At 37.2% G+C, this 15,532-nt stretch overlaps 1 pseudogene; it reads left to right on the top strand.

The window, feature by feature from the left end:
- The first annotated feature begins 4,709 nt into the window (after positions 1 to 4,709).
- On the top strand, positions 4,710 to 15,212 carry LOC114053390 (annotated as a pseudogene).
- Positions 15,213 to 15,532: the final 320 nt, after the last annotated feature.

Here is a 15,532-nt window from a genome sequence, read left to right as displayed (position 1 = left end):
AATTAAGTCAGGTGGGTTATTTCACTTGCTAATCATGGAAGAAGCATAGTGTAGAGGGATGGAGCCATGACTGCCTCCTCCCCTACAAAGCCTCAGGGCTACCTCTTAAACCCTGAAGGGAGATGCAAGAGAAGCCCTCTAGGAACCTGAGCAGCCAGTGTGAATATGGATTGGGAGAACAGCTCCAAGCCTGGGCTACAAATGTAGGATCTCATTTGATTCTCCCACCCTCCCTGCATGGTATTATTATGTCTATTTTACAAAGGAAACTGTTAGGCTCCAAGAGTTTTAGTGTCTAAAGCCCCATGACTCAAGATAGGCAGCAAGCTGGTAGAGTGCTTAGAGCCCTGGGCCTGGAGTCAGAAATAGATGAGATCAAACATGACCTTGGACAATGTCAGTGACATTGTGGGTGGCTCTTCAGCTTTCCTTGCCTCCCTTTCCTCTCCTCCCAAATGAGGATGGTAAGAGCACCCACTTTACTGGTTTGTGGTGAGGATAAGGGAGGTAATATGAGATTGAGTAACATAACAAAAAAGGAAAATGATAAATGAATTGTTCTTAGTCTTACATATTACATATATGTGTATACATATATATATATATGTATACACATTCTTATTAAACATATTTGAAGGGGTTTGAGGGAGAGCTCAGGCATGTCCCTGCTTTCACTTTGCCATCTTGGCTTTGCCCCTGAGGCTATTTTTCAAATAAGACTTATGGGTTGTTTGAGATGTATAATTGTGAGAAAACTCTTGTAACAGCACAATCTATCTCCCTGATTGAGGGTCTCTAAGCAGCAGGTAGAAGTGGTCCAGCTTTCCAGCCACACAGAGCTGAGCTCAAACAATGCAATAAAGTTTTCTGACAATTGTCATAATGGCTTGAAATGATGCACCCAAGTGGGAAATGAGATGTTGGTTTTGCAGATACATATCCATTATAAGTAAAATAAGAAGGGAAAAAGTAACTGGGGGGAATATCTTGCAGGAAGTTTCTCTGATAAAGGTCACATGTTCAAGATGTATAAAGAATGGATTCAAATTTATAAGACTAAGAGCAATTCCCCAATAGATAGTCAAAGATAGCAATAAAGAGTTTTGAAAGGAAGTAATATAAGCTATCAACAACCATTTCAGATATGCTCTAAATCACTAAGAAATAGAAAAAACTAAATCAAAGGAACTTTGAAGTTCTCCCATAAGAGAAAAAGTGACAAATGCTGGAGGAAATATGGATAAACAGGAAGGCCAGTGCATTGTGGGTGAAGTTATAAAGTGATTTGGCCATTCTGAAAAGCAATTTGCAAGTATAACCCCAATGTATATGTCCTTTGATCCTGGTATTCCACTACTGGACTTACACGTCAAAGACTTTCCAAAAAGTGGAAATAGATTGAGATACACAACACTATTTATAGCAAGACCCTTTTCTTAGTAGCAAAAAAAGTAGAACTTAAAGTGGCATCCTCCCACTGGAAGATGGGTAAACAAATTGAGGTATATGAATGTAATGGAATGTTACTGTGTCAAAAGAAATGAAAAAAAAATGCGCAGTTCCTGAGGAACTAAGAAATACCACTCTGAATTGATGCAGAGCAAAGTTAGCCAAAGAAATAGCAAAATAACTTAAAGTGATAATATCACTATAGAGAAAAGACAATTATAAATGATAGAAATGTGGTCAGTGCCATGATAAACTCCAAATCTAAAAGACTGAAGATGAAAGACACCATTTACCTCCTTTCACAGATATGATTAACTTAAAATGCAGAGATATATACATTTTTAGACAATGTAGGAGGAAATTTTGGTGAACTATGCATGCTCATACACAGAGTTTTTTTTTTTCTTTTTCTTTGCTGAACTAGAAGGAGTGGAAAGCTGAGAGACATGGATTATAAATTCTTATTAAAATAAATGCACAATTTTTAGAAATTTCCTTCAGACTCTAGCTGATTCTTTCAAATCATTGTCCTTTTGAGTTGACACCTATGATATCATATTAGATGCAAAAGGGAGCCTCTGCACATATAGGTCAGCCCCTTCTCTGCCACTTAGAGTCTCAGAGACTCGCCAGACACACAGAGAAGTTAAGCTACTTGTCTCATGTAGAAGAGAAGAAAAGTCAGAGCCAGCATTTGAACTCCTTTCTTCCTAGCATTTAGGTTGGTTCTGTGCCCACTGAGCAACACTGCTTTTCATTAAATCTTATTCATTGTCAACATTTATACTGTGTGAATGAATTTTTTTTTAAAGAAACAACCATAAGGAAAATGGCAGAGAAAAGGCAGTGACTCGCCAAAGCTCTTACCAAGACCCCTCTGAATACCTTTAAATAATGCCACAAAATAATTCCTGGAGCAGCAGAACTCACAAAAAGAAGGGATGAAATAATTTTCAAGCCAAAGACAACTGAGAAGGCCAGAAGGAAAAGTCTGTCACACCTGGGTGAGAGTGGAGCACAGTCCAGCACAGGCCGTCACAGCTGAGCCCCAGCTCCAGCAAACCAGGAGGAGGCCTTGGGAGCCACTGACTCAGCAGTGGCAGCTGCTACTTCTGGAGCTCTCATCCCACAGATAGTAAGGGGGTCAAACAACTGTTCTGAAGGAGATTGCGGGGGTTTCATTGCTAGCACTGAGGCAGGGCTCTTTTGCTTTGCTTATACTCAGATCCTGGTCACAGTCTTAGGTGGTAATCCCAGGGTGAGGAGGAGCCCTAGCACACCAGAGTTTGTGGCCACAGTGGAGCAGGGACCATCGTCACAGTTCCAGGGCAGAAAAGAGTGCTTGTGGTTACTCACAGACCAGAGCACAGGCCAGGAGAGTAGTAAACACACCTCTCTTTAGATCATACCACCTAGAAAGAACCCAAAACTTACAGGAGCCTAAAAATATCCCTAAAAATAGCTGTACAAAACCCTTAAGCTTGGGAGAGTGCGCCCTCCACCTTGGAAGTAGAGCCCTACTTCAATAAAGAGTTAAAAGTTAAGAAATAGACTGGAGAAATGAGCAAATAACAGAAAATAAATTCTGACCATAGAAAGTTACTACGGTGACAAGGAAGATCAAAACACACACTCAGAAGAAGATAACAAAGTCAAAGCTCCTATATCCAAAGTCTCCAAGAAAAATATGAATTGGTCTTAGGAGATGGACATTCAATGAAATAGGGGACTTCCAGACTTTCCTGATGAAAAGACCAGAGCTCAATAGAAAATTTGATCTCCAAATATAAGACTCAAGAGAGATATTAAAAGGTAAACAGGAAAGGGAGAAAAAAACCATGTTCTTCAAAAAGGTGAAACAGTATACATCCCTACATGGAAAGATGATACTTATAACTCTTGAGACCTGTATCTTTATTACAACATTTAGAAGGGAGATACATAGACAGAGGAGATGGGTTTAAGTTGACTTTGATGTGATGATAAAAAAAACCTAATGAAGTGGTGAGAAGGAACTGTAATGGGAGAAGAGGAAAAGAGAAAGCAGAAAAGGGTAAATTACATCACATGAAGAGGGACAGAGATATATTACAGTAGCGGGAAAGAAGAGAGGGAGATGAGCACTGTTTGACCTTTACTCTCATTAGATTTGGCTCAAGGAGGGAATAACATAATCAGTTAGGTATAGAAATTTAACTTGTCATATAGGCAGTAGGAGGGGAAAGGGGAAAGAAAAGGGAAGGGGGCGGATAGAAGGGAGGGAAGAAGTAATAAGGAAAAGAAAAAGGAAGGGGAAGATTAAAGGAGGGAGTGTTTAAAAGCAAAACTCTAGTGAGGAGGGAAAGTGAGAACAAGAGAAAGAAAAGCATAAATGGGGGAGGGAGAATAGAATGGAGAGAAAGACACAGATAACAATCATAACTGTGAATATGAATGGGATGAAATCTCCCATAAAATGGAAATGGATAGCAGAATGGATGAAAAACAATAATCCTACAATAAGTTGTTTACAAGAAACATTTGAAACAGAGGGATACATACAAGATAAAGGTAAAAGGCTGGAATAGAATATATTATGCTTCAGCTGAAGTAAAAAAAAAAAAAAGCAGAGGTAGCAATCCTGATCTCAGACAAAGCAAAAGCAAAAATAGATCTTATTAAAAGATATAAGGAAGGAAACTACATCCTGCTAAAAGGCACCATAAACAATGAAGTAATATTACTAAACATACATGCACCAAGTGGTATAGAATCGAGATTCTTAGAGGAGAAATTAAAGGAGTTACAGGAAGAAATAGACACCAAAGCTATACTAGTGGGGGACCTCAACCTCCCCCTCTCTGAACTAGATAAATATAACCACAAAATAAATAAGAAAGAAGTTGAGGAGGTGAATGGAATTTTAGAAAAGTTAGATATGGTAGACCTCTGGAGAAAATTGAATGGAGATAGAAAGGCGTATATCTTTTTTCTCAGTGGTACATGGTTCCAACACAAAAACTGACCATCTACTAGGGCATAAAAACCTCACAATCCAATGCAGAAAGGCAGAAATTTTAAATGCATCCTTTTCAGATCATGAAACAATAAAAATTATACATAATAAAGAGCCATGGAAAGACAGACTAACAAGTAATTGGAAACTAAACAATCTAATCCTAAAGAATGAGTAGGTCAGCTTTTCTGTCTTCCTCGGCCCCTTGGCAGCTGCGCGACCTCTCAGACCACACGCTGCCCCTCGTCCAGCCGCCATCACTGCCATGCCCCAAAAAATCGAGAAAATAAAAGACTTTTAGCTAACAGATAGGCAAAAAGATGCCAAATCTGTCAAGATCAAGAAAAACTAGGACAATGTGAAGTTTGAGGATCTCTGCAGCAGGTACCTGTACACACTGGTCATCACAGACAAAGAGAAGGCAGAGAAAGTTAAACAGTCCCTGCCTCCTGGTTTGGTTGTGAAGGAATCATTCAATGTTCCACCTGTATTAAAATGTAGGGGAAAAGAAAAAAGAATGAGTAGGTCAAATAACAAATCATAGAAACAATCAATAACTTCACACAAGAGAATGCCAATAATGAGACAACATACCAAAACTTATGGGACGCAGCAAAAGCAGTTCTTAGAGGAAGTTTTATATCTCTAAATGCTTACATGAATAAAATAGAAAAAGAGATCAATGAATTGGGCATGCAACTAAAAAAGCTAACAAACAGAACAAATTAAAAACACCCAATTAAATACTAAATTAAAAAATATTGAAAACCAAAATAGAGATGAATAAAATTGAAATTGAGAAAACTATTGAACTAATACATAAAACTAAGAGCTGGTTTTATGAAAAAAATCAATAAACTAGATTAATATTTGATTAATTAAAAAAAGAAAGAAGAAAACCAAATTACCAGCATCAAAAATGAAAGGGGTGAATTCACTACCAATGAAGAGGAAATTAAAACAATAATTAGGAGCTATTTTGCCCAACTATATGCCAATAAATTTGACAATCTTAGTGAAATGGGTGAATATTTACAAAAATATAAATTGCCAATATTAACAGAAGAGGAAATAAAATACTTAAATAACCTCATTTCAGAAAAAAGAAGTTGAACAAGCCATAAATGAACAGCCTAAGAAAAAATCTCCAGGGCCAGATGGATTTACAAATGAATTCTATCAAACATTTAAAGAACAATTAATTCCAATACTACATAAACTATTTGAGAAAATAGGTGAAGAAGGAGTCCTACCAAACTCCTTTTATGACACAAATATGGTGCTGATACCTAAACCAGGAAGAGCCAAAACAGAGAAAGATAATTATAGACAAATTTCCCTAACGAATATAGATGCAAAAATTGTAAATAAAATATAAGCAAAGAGATTATAGCAACTAATCTTGAGGATAATACACTATGATCAGGTAGGATTTATACCAGGAATGCAGGACTGGTTCAATATTAGGAAAACTATCATCATAACTGACCATATCAAGAACAAAACTAACAGAAATCATATGATTATCTCAATAGATGCAGAAAAATCATTTGAAAAAATACAACATCCATTCCTATTAAAACACTAGAGAGCATAAGAATCGATGGAGTTTTCCTAAAAATGATAAGTAGCATCTACCTAAAACCATCAGGAAGCATTATAAGTAATGGGGATAAGCTAGAAGCATTTCCAGTAAGATAGGGGGTGAAACAAGGATGTCCATTATCACCACTGTTATTCAATATTGTACTAAAAATGTTAGCTTTACCAATAAGAGAAGAAAAAGAAATTGAAGGAATTTGAATAGGCAAAGAAGAAACAAAGCTATCACTCTTTGCAGATGATATGATGATATACTTAGAGAATCCTATAGAATCAAGTAAAAAACTACGTGAGATAATAAACAACTTCAGCAATGTTGCAGGATATAAAATAAACCCAAATAAATCATCACCATTTCTATATATTACTAATAAAGCCAAACAGCAAGAGATAGAAAGAAAAATTCCATTTAAAGTAACTGTAGACATTATAAAATATTTAGGAGTCTACCTGCGAAAACAAATTCAGGAACTATAGGAACACAAATTCAGGAACACAATTACAAAACACTTTTCACAGAAATAAAGCCACATCTAAATAACTGGAAAAATATCCGTTGCTCATGGGTAAGCTAAGCTAATATAACAAAATGAAAATTCTGCCTAAATTAATTTACTTATTCAGGGCCATACCAATCAAAGTAGCAAAAATTTATTTTATAGAGCTATAAAAAACAATAAGAAAATTTATCTGGAAGAAAAAAGGTCCAGAATATTAAGGGACCTAATGAAAAGAAATGTAACGAAAGGTGGCCTAACTGTACCAGATCTTAAATTGTACTATATTGCAGCCATCATCAAAACTACTTGGTACTGGGTAAGAAATAGAGTGGTGGACAGTGGAATAAGTTAGGTATGCGAGACACCACAGTCAATGACTATAATAATCTACTATTTGATAAATCCAAAGACTCCAGCCTCTGGAATAAGAACTCACTATTTAACAAAAAGTTCTGGGAAAACTGGAAAACAGTATGGCAGAAACTAGGCACAGATCAAAATCTTACACCCTATACCAAGATAAAGTCAAAATAGGTACATGATTTAGATAAAAAAAGACTGATATTATAAGCAAACTAGGAGAGCAAGAAATAGTTTACCTATCAGATCTATGAAAGGAAGAATTTATGATCAAAAAAGAGATAGACTCACTTCTTTTCTTTTTTGTCTTTGTTTTTGTTTGTTTTTGGTTAGGCAATGGGGTTGAGTGACTTGCCCAGGATCACACAGCTAGTAAGTGTTATGTATCTGAGGCCAGATTTGAACTCAGGTCCTCCTGAATCCAGGGCTGGTGCTCTATCCACTGCACCACCTAGCTGCCCCATGATAGACTCACTTCTTAAACAGGGAATAGGTGTTTCCCGACTGAAAGTGGGAACCTGAAAAGACCTTAACGTGAAAGAGCCAAAGTCTTCCACTGCATCCTGGGCCATCTCGAGTCATCCTGAGCAATATCTGGCCACTGGACCAGATGTCTCTGGAGGAGAAAGTGAGGCTGGTGACTTTGCACAGCCCTCCCTCATTCAAATCAAAGTCCACTGCAAGTCATTCATCCTCTCCCTGATTTCATGGTCCTCTTCGAGAATGAAGTCCAAACCACAACCCATGCCTGACATCTCATGTTCTGAGGGTACCACTGGCTATGACAATTTGTATTTTCAAGCTCTGACCCTCTCCCAGTTTCTGTGATATAATGTCCCTCTTATTTCATGTTCTAGGACCCCATCCATATCAAGCATCTTTGTTACCTGCTGCCATATCTTCATCTTTAAAATGGGAATAACATTAATCCTTATTACACGTGGTGATTGTAGAGATCATAGGAGATGAGAGACATAAACCACTTTTTAAACTTAAAATGCTAAACATTATTGTTGCTGACATAAAGGGTGATAATATAAGAAAATTAAGAGAGCAAGGAAAAGTTTACCTGTCAGATCTATGGAGAATGGAATAATTTATGACCAAACAAGAGCTAGAGAACATTATGAAGTGCACAATAAATTATTTCGATTGCATTAAATTAAAAAGTTTTTTGTTTTGTTTTGTTTTGTTTTTTTTACAGAAACAAAGCCAATACAACCAAGATTAGAAGGGAAGTAGAAGGGGAAATAATTTTGACAGCTAATGTATACAATAATGGCCTCATTTCTAAAATATATAGAGAACTGAGTCAAATGTATAAGAATACAATTCATTCCCCAATTGATAAATGGTCAAAGGATATGAATAGGCAGTTTTCAAGTGAAGAAATTAAAGCAATCTATAGTGACATGAAAAAAAAATGTTCTAAATCATGACTGATTAGAGAAATGTAAATTAAAACAACTCTGAGGTACCACTTAACACCTATCAGATTGGCTAATATGACAAAAAAGGAAAATGATAAATGTTGGAGAAGATGTGGGAAAATTGAAACACTAATGCATTGTTGGTGGAGTTGTGAACTGATCCAACTATTCTAGAGAGCAATTTGGAACTATGCCCAAGGTACTATAAAACTGTGTATACCATCTGATCCAGCAATACCCCTACTTGGTCCACATGCAAATAAAATATGGGAAAAGGACCCACACATACAAAAATATTTATAGCAGCTCTTTTTGTAGTAGCAAAGAATTGCCAATTGAGGGGATACCCATCAATTGGGGAATGGCTGAACAAATTGTGATATATGAATATAATGGAATACTATTATTCCATAAGAAATGATGAGCTGGCAGACTTCAGAAAAACCTGCAATGAGTTACACAAACTGATGCTGAGTGAAGTGAGTAGAACCAGGAGAATATTGTACACAGTAACAGCAACATTGTGTGATGACCAATTTTAATAGACTTAGCTCTTCTCAGCAATGCAAGGATCTTCTAAGACAATTCTAAAAGATTCATGATGAAAAATGCTATCTATATCCAGAAAAAGAACTATGAGGTCTGAATGCAGATAGAAGCATACTATTTTTCTTTTTTTTTCTTTCTTGTGTTTTTCCCTTTTGTTCTGATTCTTCTTTCACAATATAACTAATGTAGAAATATGTTTAAAATGATTGTACATGTATAGTCTATATCAGATTGCATGCTGTCGTGGGGAGAGGGGGAGTGAGGGGGAAAAACTAAAACTCGAAATCTTATAAAAGTGAATGTTGAAAAATAGAAATAAATACATTTTAGAAAAAGAAAAAATAAAAGGAATTTAGCAGGATCCCTTCTTTTGCAATTTTAAGAAACAGTTTCACAAGATATTGAGATTTTCACATTATTTTTTTTTAACAATTTGACTAGCTAAAGCCAATGTGCCAACAGAAAACAGAAGACATTTATTACACTCAGCATGTGGCATTCCCCATCAACAATGGATGAGGAATTTATAATTCACACTCAGTATTCAGCAAGCAATATTTATACATTATATGAAGCAAAGAAAAAAGGTGATTGGTCATTACAATGCAGCTGGCTAAACAAAAAAAAAAGTATGCTGCTTGTTCAGGAAAATGTATGTCATTAGGTACAGAAGATAAATAAAAGATGTATCCTTATTAGTAGAGCAAATTCAGCTATGAACCTAAGTAAGGGAGAGTTCCAGAGGCTCTGAACTTCTCTTTTTTACCAATTAAGTCATTCTGTACTGATAAGAAGAGTAAAGAAAAAACTGAAAGAAAACACATACTGCAGCTGTTCTTGCAGTTCACGTGGGGGTCAAATAGCAAGATGGCTGGCACAAAACAAAAAGGAGTCAGTTATGTTCTCCTAGTTATAGTCACTTTTTTTTTTCTTTCAGTGTGGATGCCTATGTGGTTGTGTTCCTTTTTTTTTTTTTTTAATTTTAAACTTAAATAGTAAAACTTAAAGACATAGTAAGAAAAAGAAACGTATTTGAAACTTAAATATTGAAACTTAAATACAAAATAAGAAAAAAAATCGTCATGTGCACAGCAGAACATAAGAGAAGATCTAAAATATACAGCAATAAATTTCCATTTCAAGAAAGTCTATATAATAAATATTATGCATTGTGTTCAGAGCTTCATATCTTTTCTTTGCATACTTCTAAGTTTTCTTTTGTTCTCTGCTGTTCACTTTTTACTTTGTTCTCCCCCCCCAAAGAAGGCTACAATTAAATGCATATAAATAATATATATGTATATGTATGTATGTATGTATGTATATGCACATGCCCTGTTTCACTGAGGGTGGATAACTTCTTCCTTCATAAATCTGAGTCTTTCCATATTTTTCCAAGTCCACCGACTCATCATTTCCTATACCATAGCAATATTCCAACCTTATGCTGTCTAGTTATTTTAGACAGTCCAAAACAACATTGATGAATATGGCTGACACCTAGTGTAGTTTCCCTATTTTTCTCTTTTAATTAATTTGTTTTAGCCTTAATGTTGTCTGAGATCACGATGATCACCCCTGCTCCTTTTTCCCTAACAAATTCTACTCCTGATCTTTATTTTATGCTTGCGCATATCTCTCATTTCCTATACCTCCTGACTCCTCTACTTTACTTTTACTGCATCTTCTCTCCTATTACTTAACCTAACCCCCGCAAGAATGCATTCCTTGTCCTCACATTCCCATTAACCTAAACACCCTTCTATAGCCCCCACTATCCTATTCACTCACCCTCACCTCTAAAAATCTCTCCCTTATCCTCTCCCCCAACCCTTTATCTTTTTATTTTGTTCTAAATTTAGAAGAATTTTATACATACATACATACATACATACATGCGTACATATGTATGTATGTATGCATGTGTGTATTTTTCCCTCTTAAACTCATTCCCGATGAAAGGGGGGTTCCAGAACTACCAGCCCTCCTCCCTCATCTAATTCCTCTGTGTCAGTTCTTCCTCTTGCACCTCATTTATGCAAGATGATTATTTTTTCACCTGTTCCTAAATGGTTTTACTTTTTGAAATCATATCATACTCATACTACCCCAATCTTTCTTATAAACTTCCTTATTAAACTACCCAATTAGTAATAACATTCCCTCATATAAAAGGTAAACAGTCTGTACATATTGAGTTTCTTGTAAATAGTTTTTGATATGTACCTTATATTTCTCTTGGCTCTTATATGTCAAATCTTCTAATAAATTCAGGTGTTTTTTCTTTTTTAACAACAAAATCCTGAAAGTTTGACAATTCATTAAATATCCATTTTTTTTAAATTTGGGAATGTGCTTAACTTTCCTTGGTATGATATTTTCAGCCGCAACTCCAGTTCTTTCGCTCTATGATATATAAGTGCTCCAAAACCGAAGCTCTTTTAGTATCACCACTGCCAGGACTTGTGTTATTCTAATTGTAGCACCACCATATTTAAAATGTTAATTCTTGTTGCTTGTAATATTTTATCTTTGAGCTAGGGGTTTCAGAATTTGATTATTATATTGCTGTAGGTTTTCCTCATAGGATCTCTTTCAGGTCATGATCAGTGGATTTTTTTCTATTTCTATTTTCCCTTCTTGTTCTAATGCTTCAGAACATTTTTCTTTAATTATTTCTTGTATTATTGCAACAAGATTCTTCTTCTGATTATAACTTTGAGGTAATACAATTCTTCTTATGTTTTCTCATCTTGATCTGTCCTCCAGATCACTTATTTTTCTTATAAGACGTTTCACATTCTCTTCTATTTTTTCATTCTTTATATTTTGTTTTATTATTTTTTTTATCTTCTATGACTTTGCTGGCTTCCCCTTGCCCAATTCTGATTTTCAAGGAGTCATTTTCTTCCTTAAGATTCTGGATCTCCAAGAACCCACATGTACAATAATATTCACAGCAGCTCTTTTTGCGGTGGCAAAGAATTGGAAATTGAGAGGATGCCCATCAATTGGGGAATGGCTGAGCAAGTTGTGGTATATGAATGTAATGGAATACTATTGTGCTATAAGAAATGATGAACAGGCTGACTTCAGAAAAACCTGGAAAGACTTGTATGGTCTGATGCTGAATGAAGTGAGCAGAACCAAGAGAACGTTGTACACAATAACAGCCACATTGTGTGACGACTAATATTGATAAAATTAACCCTTCCCAGCAATACAAGGATCTAAGACATCTCCAAAGGCCTTGTGATGGAAAATGCTATCCACATCCAAAGAAAGAACTGTGGAGTTTGAATGCAGATTGAAGCATACTATTTGCTATTTTTTTTCTTTTCTGTTGAGTTTTGTTTCCTCTTTCTGGCAGTCCTCCTATTGGTTCTAATTCTTACTTACAACATCACTAATGTGAAAATATGTTTAATAGGAATGTACATGTACGGCCTATATCAGATTGTGAGCCATCTTGGGGAGGGTGGTGGGGAGGAAGGGGGAGAAAAATTTTAAATTCAAAAGCATATGGAAGTGATTGTTGATAAATCAAAATAAATTAATAAAAATTTAAAAAAATAAAATTAAAAAAAGAAGAGAGGGACTTGTCCTGTATCTTGCACCATGCTGAAGGAAGTGCCACTGTCAGCACTGAGCCACCTCTGATTTCTACAGTGGTATTCCTGTCCTCTAGACCTCTGGTACCATGCAGCTGGAGGAGGATTGAAGTCAGAGAGGATGAGATGCTTGGTACTGGCCCTGCCATATTTCTTGAACTTTTAAAAGAGGAAGAAAGAAGAGGAACAGAGATCTGAGCACCAAAGTAAAACAAAGCCATCCCTGTTCATTGGGAGCATTTTCCCTCCAATTAGTATCTTTCCCCTTCTCCCTTGCAGTGTCTCATGTGCTATGTATCTGATTATAAACAAAGAATATCTGTTAGTTAAACAAATCTTTGTCTGGTTTATGTAATGCTGGTGTGCATCAAGATTTGATGAGAACTTTGGATCCCTTTAGGGACAAAGGGGCCACAACCCTGCTACAGTGAGAGCTGAAGCACCAAGTGGGACAGAGAGGAGGGAAGAGCAGATGTGGATCTAATTTACAACAGCCACATAAAAGAAAGGAGAACTAATATTATCCCTTTGTGTATGTCAAACTTTCAAAAAAAAGCACCAACTAAGCTGCAAAGTGGATAAGGCACAGGACTTGGAGGTAAGGAGGACCTGAGGTGGAGTCCTGCCTTAGGCATTCCCTAGCTATGTGACCCTGGGAAAGTCACCTGGCTATCCTTTGACTCAATTTCTTCATCTGTAAAATGAGGGCAGGAAGAGCACTTATATCAGAGGGTTGTTCTAAGGATCAAATGAGGTAACACATGTAAAGTGCTTTGGAAATCATAAAATACCATATAAATGAGACCTATTATTATTATCATTGGTCCTGCTTCTATTTACTGCCATTACTGCTCTACCACATCAAGGACAAAGATTACTACCACTACTACTACTACTGCTGCTACTTATAAAGTAAACCCTTCAAGCAAATAAAAAGTGAGCCTGGACAAAATCAACCTCCCTTGAGGTGCTGGCTCTGACTAGATCTGTGTTTAGTAGGGTACCACAATCTTTGCTCAACACAAGATTTCTCAGTAGTGGGAACTATCCCTCCACTTCCTAACAAAAGGAAAGAAAGAGGCTGAAGAAGGAAAAAAATGACTGTCTCCTAGCTGAAATGGATTTTTCAATCTCAACTTGCTCACAGGAAATATTCCCAAGAAAATATCATCCCCCTGAAATTCTTCCCTCTTCTAACTTCCCTATCATTGTCTGAGGCAGCACCACCTTTCTAGTCATCCTGAGTTACACTCTGGAAGACCTCATCTAATAAGGGGGCTTATACTTCATCTGGCCTGGAATCAAGCCCCTATCTCATTTCCTAATGCTTAGATCTAAATTATTGCCTCTTCTCATTTTTTTTAAGTTCCACCAAGTTCTGTTCTCTTCTCTCACTAGAATGGAAGCTTACTTAGGGCAGGGACTGTTTTTTCTTGTTTGTATTTTTCATCTCAGCCCTTAGCACAGTACCTGGCACATAATAAGCACTTAATAAATGCCATGATAGGGGGAGCTAGGTGGCGCAGTGGATAGAGCACCCACCCTGGACTCAGGAGGGCCTGAGTTCAAATCCGACCTCAGACACTTAACACTTACTAGTCGTATGACCCTGGGCAACTCACTTAACCCCAATTACCTAAAAATAAAATTTTTTTTAAAAATGTCATGATTCACTCACTCAGTCAGTCTATCTATCTATGTATCTGTGTGTTTATAAAGGTGTGTCCTGGTGAATGTTCAAAAACCAGCTTTCTGAAAAATATATGCACAATAATAAGTTTATTTCGTATTATTAACATTTTCTCCATCACTTTCATAAGTCAAATTCATAGAATAAATCAAGCCTAGATTTGCAGCATTTGACAAACTTTAAAGTGCAATTATTCATATTGAAAATTTAACAATTGGCTCTTATGTACATATCTATCTTTCTCTCAGTCTATCATATGATTACATGTCATTGCCATTTAAATAGTGCATTATTTCTGTAACATCTAGTGTCTAAAAGTTATATTGCAACATCCTGAAAGATTGATGACAGAAAACACTTCTCTGCCTCTATGATCTACATATCATCTATCTATCTATCCCGTGGTCTTCACTCTCCCTCTGCTGCTGTAGCTCATCTGCTGCCAAGTTTTTTTGTTTGTTTGTTTGTTTTTTAAGAAGATGTGAACAATACCTCAGACCTGCATTCTTATCTCTCTAGTCACATAACCTCATCTCTTCTCTTCTTGTCTATTACAATGGTCTCCTAAGTGGTCTCCCCACCTCAAGTCATTCCACTCCCCCCCACCCTCCACTCAGCTGTTGAAGGGATATTCTTGCTGTGTGGTTCTGAATATGTCAATCTCACACTCAAAAAATTACACTGGCTCACTGGTACATCCAGTATCAAACTGAAACAACTCTGTCTTTTATTACCATCTGTAAACACCTAAAACCTAACAATTTGATATAATCATATATTATTTCACCTTGTGTACTCTTAAGATCCAAACATATTTGCCTTGTTGCTGTTCTTCACACGCAACATTTCATTTCCCTCCTATAAGCCTTCAGAAAGGCTGGCACACTTACCTGAAATTCAGTCTCTCCTCTGCTCAGCATCTTCAAATCCCCCAGTTTCCTTTGAAGCTCAGCTAACATGCCACCTCATCCTGCTTAAGGACTCTCCTAACTGTCACCTTTCCTAGCCCCTGGGCCCCCATGTTAGCCTGCAGCACACCCAGCACTGGGAGCGTCTAGGAGGGCTAGGTGCCGCTGCGCTTGTCCTCCTGAATGTTCTCCTGGTTTTCGTCGGGCCAGCGGCCTGTGGGGCTGCGGCCCCGCTGCGCCAGCCGCCGTGTGCCCCAGCATGGCGGGGGCCAGCCTGCCAGGGCTCTGCTGTCCATTCGGCCCCGCTCGGCTCTGCTTGGTTCCCCACGATTCAGTAGCTCCGGTGCCATCCCCTCTGTTCCATTCCGTTCCGCTCCGCACGCACGCAGGGGTGGACGTGGGGTGGACGTGGGGTGGACTGGGGTGGACGTGGGGTGG

Source organism: Vombatus ursinus, unplaced genomic scaffold (genome assembly GCF_900497805.2).
Source record: "Vombatus ursinus unplaced genomic scaffold, bare-nosed wombat genome assembly UNPS02004088.1, whole genome shotgun sequence".
NCBI classification, from domain to species: domain Eukaryota; kingdom Metazoa; phylum Chordata; class Mammalia; order Diprotodontia; family Vombatidae; genus Vombatus; species Vombatus ursinus.
This window is presented reverse-complemented; position numbering and strand designations above follow the sequence as displayed.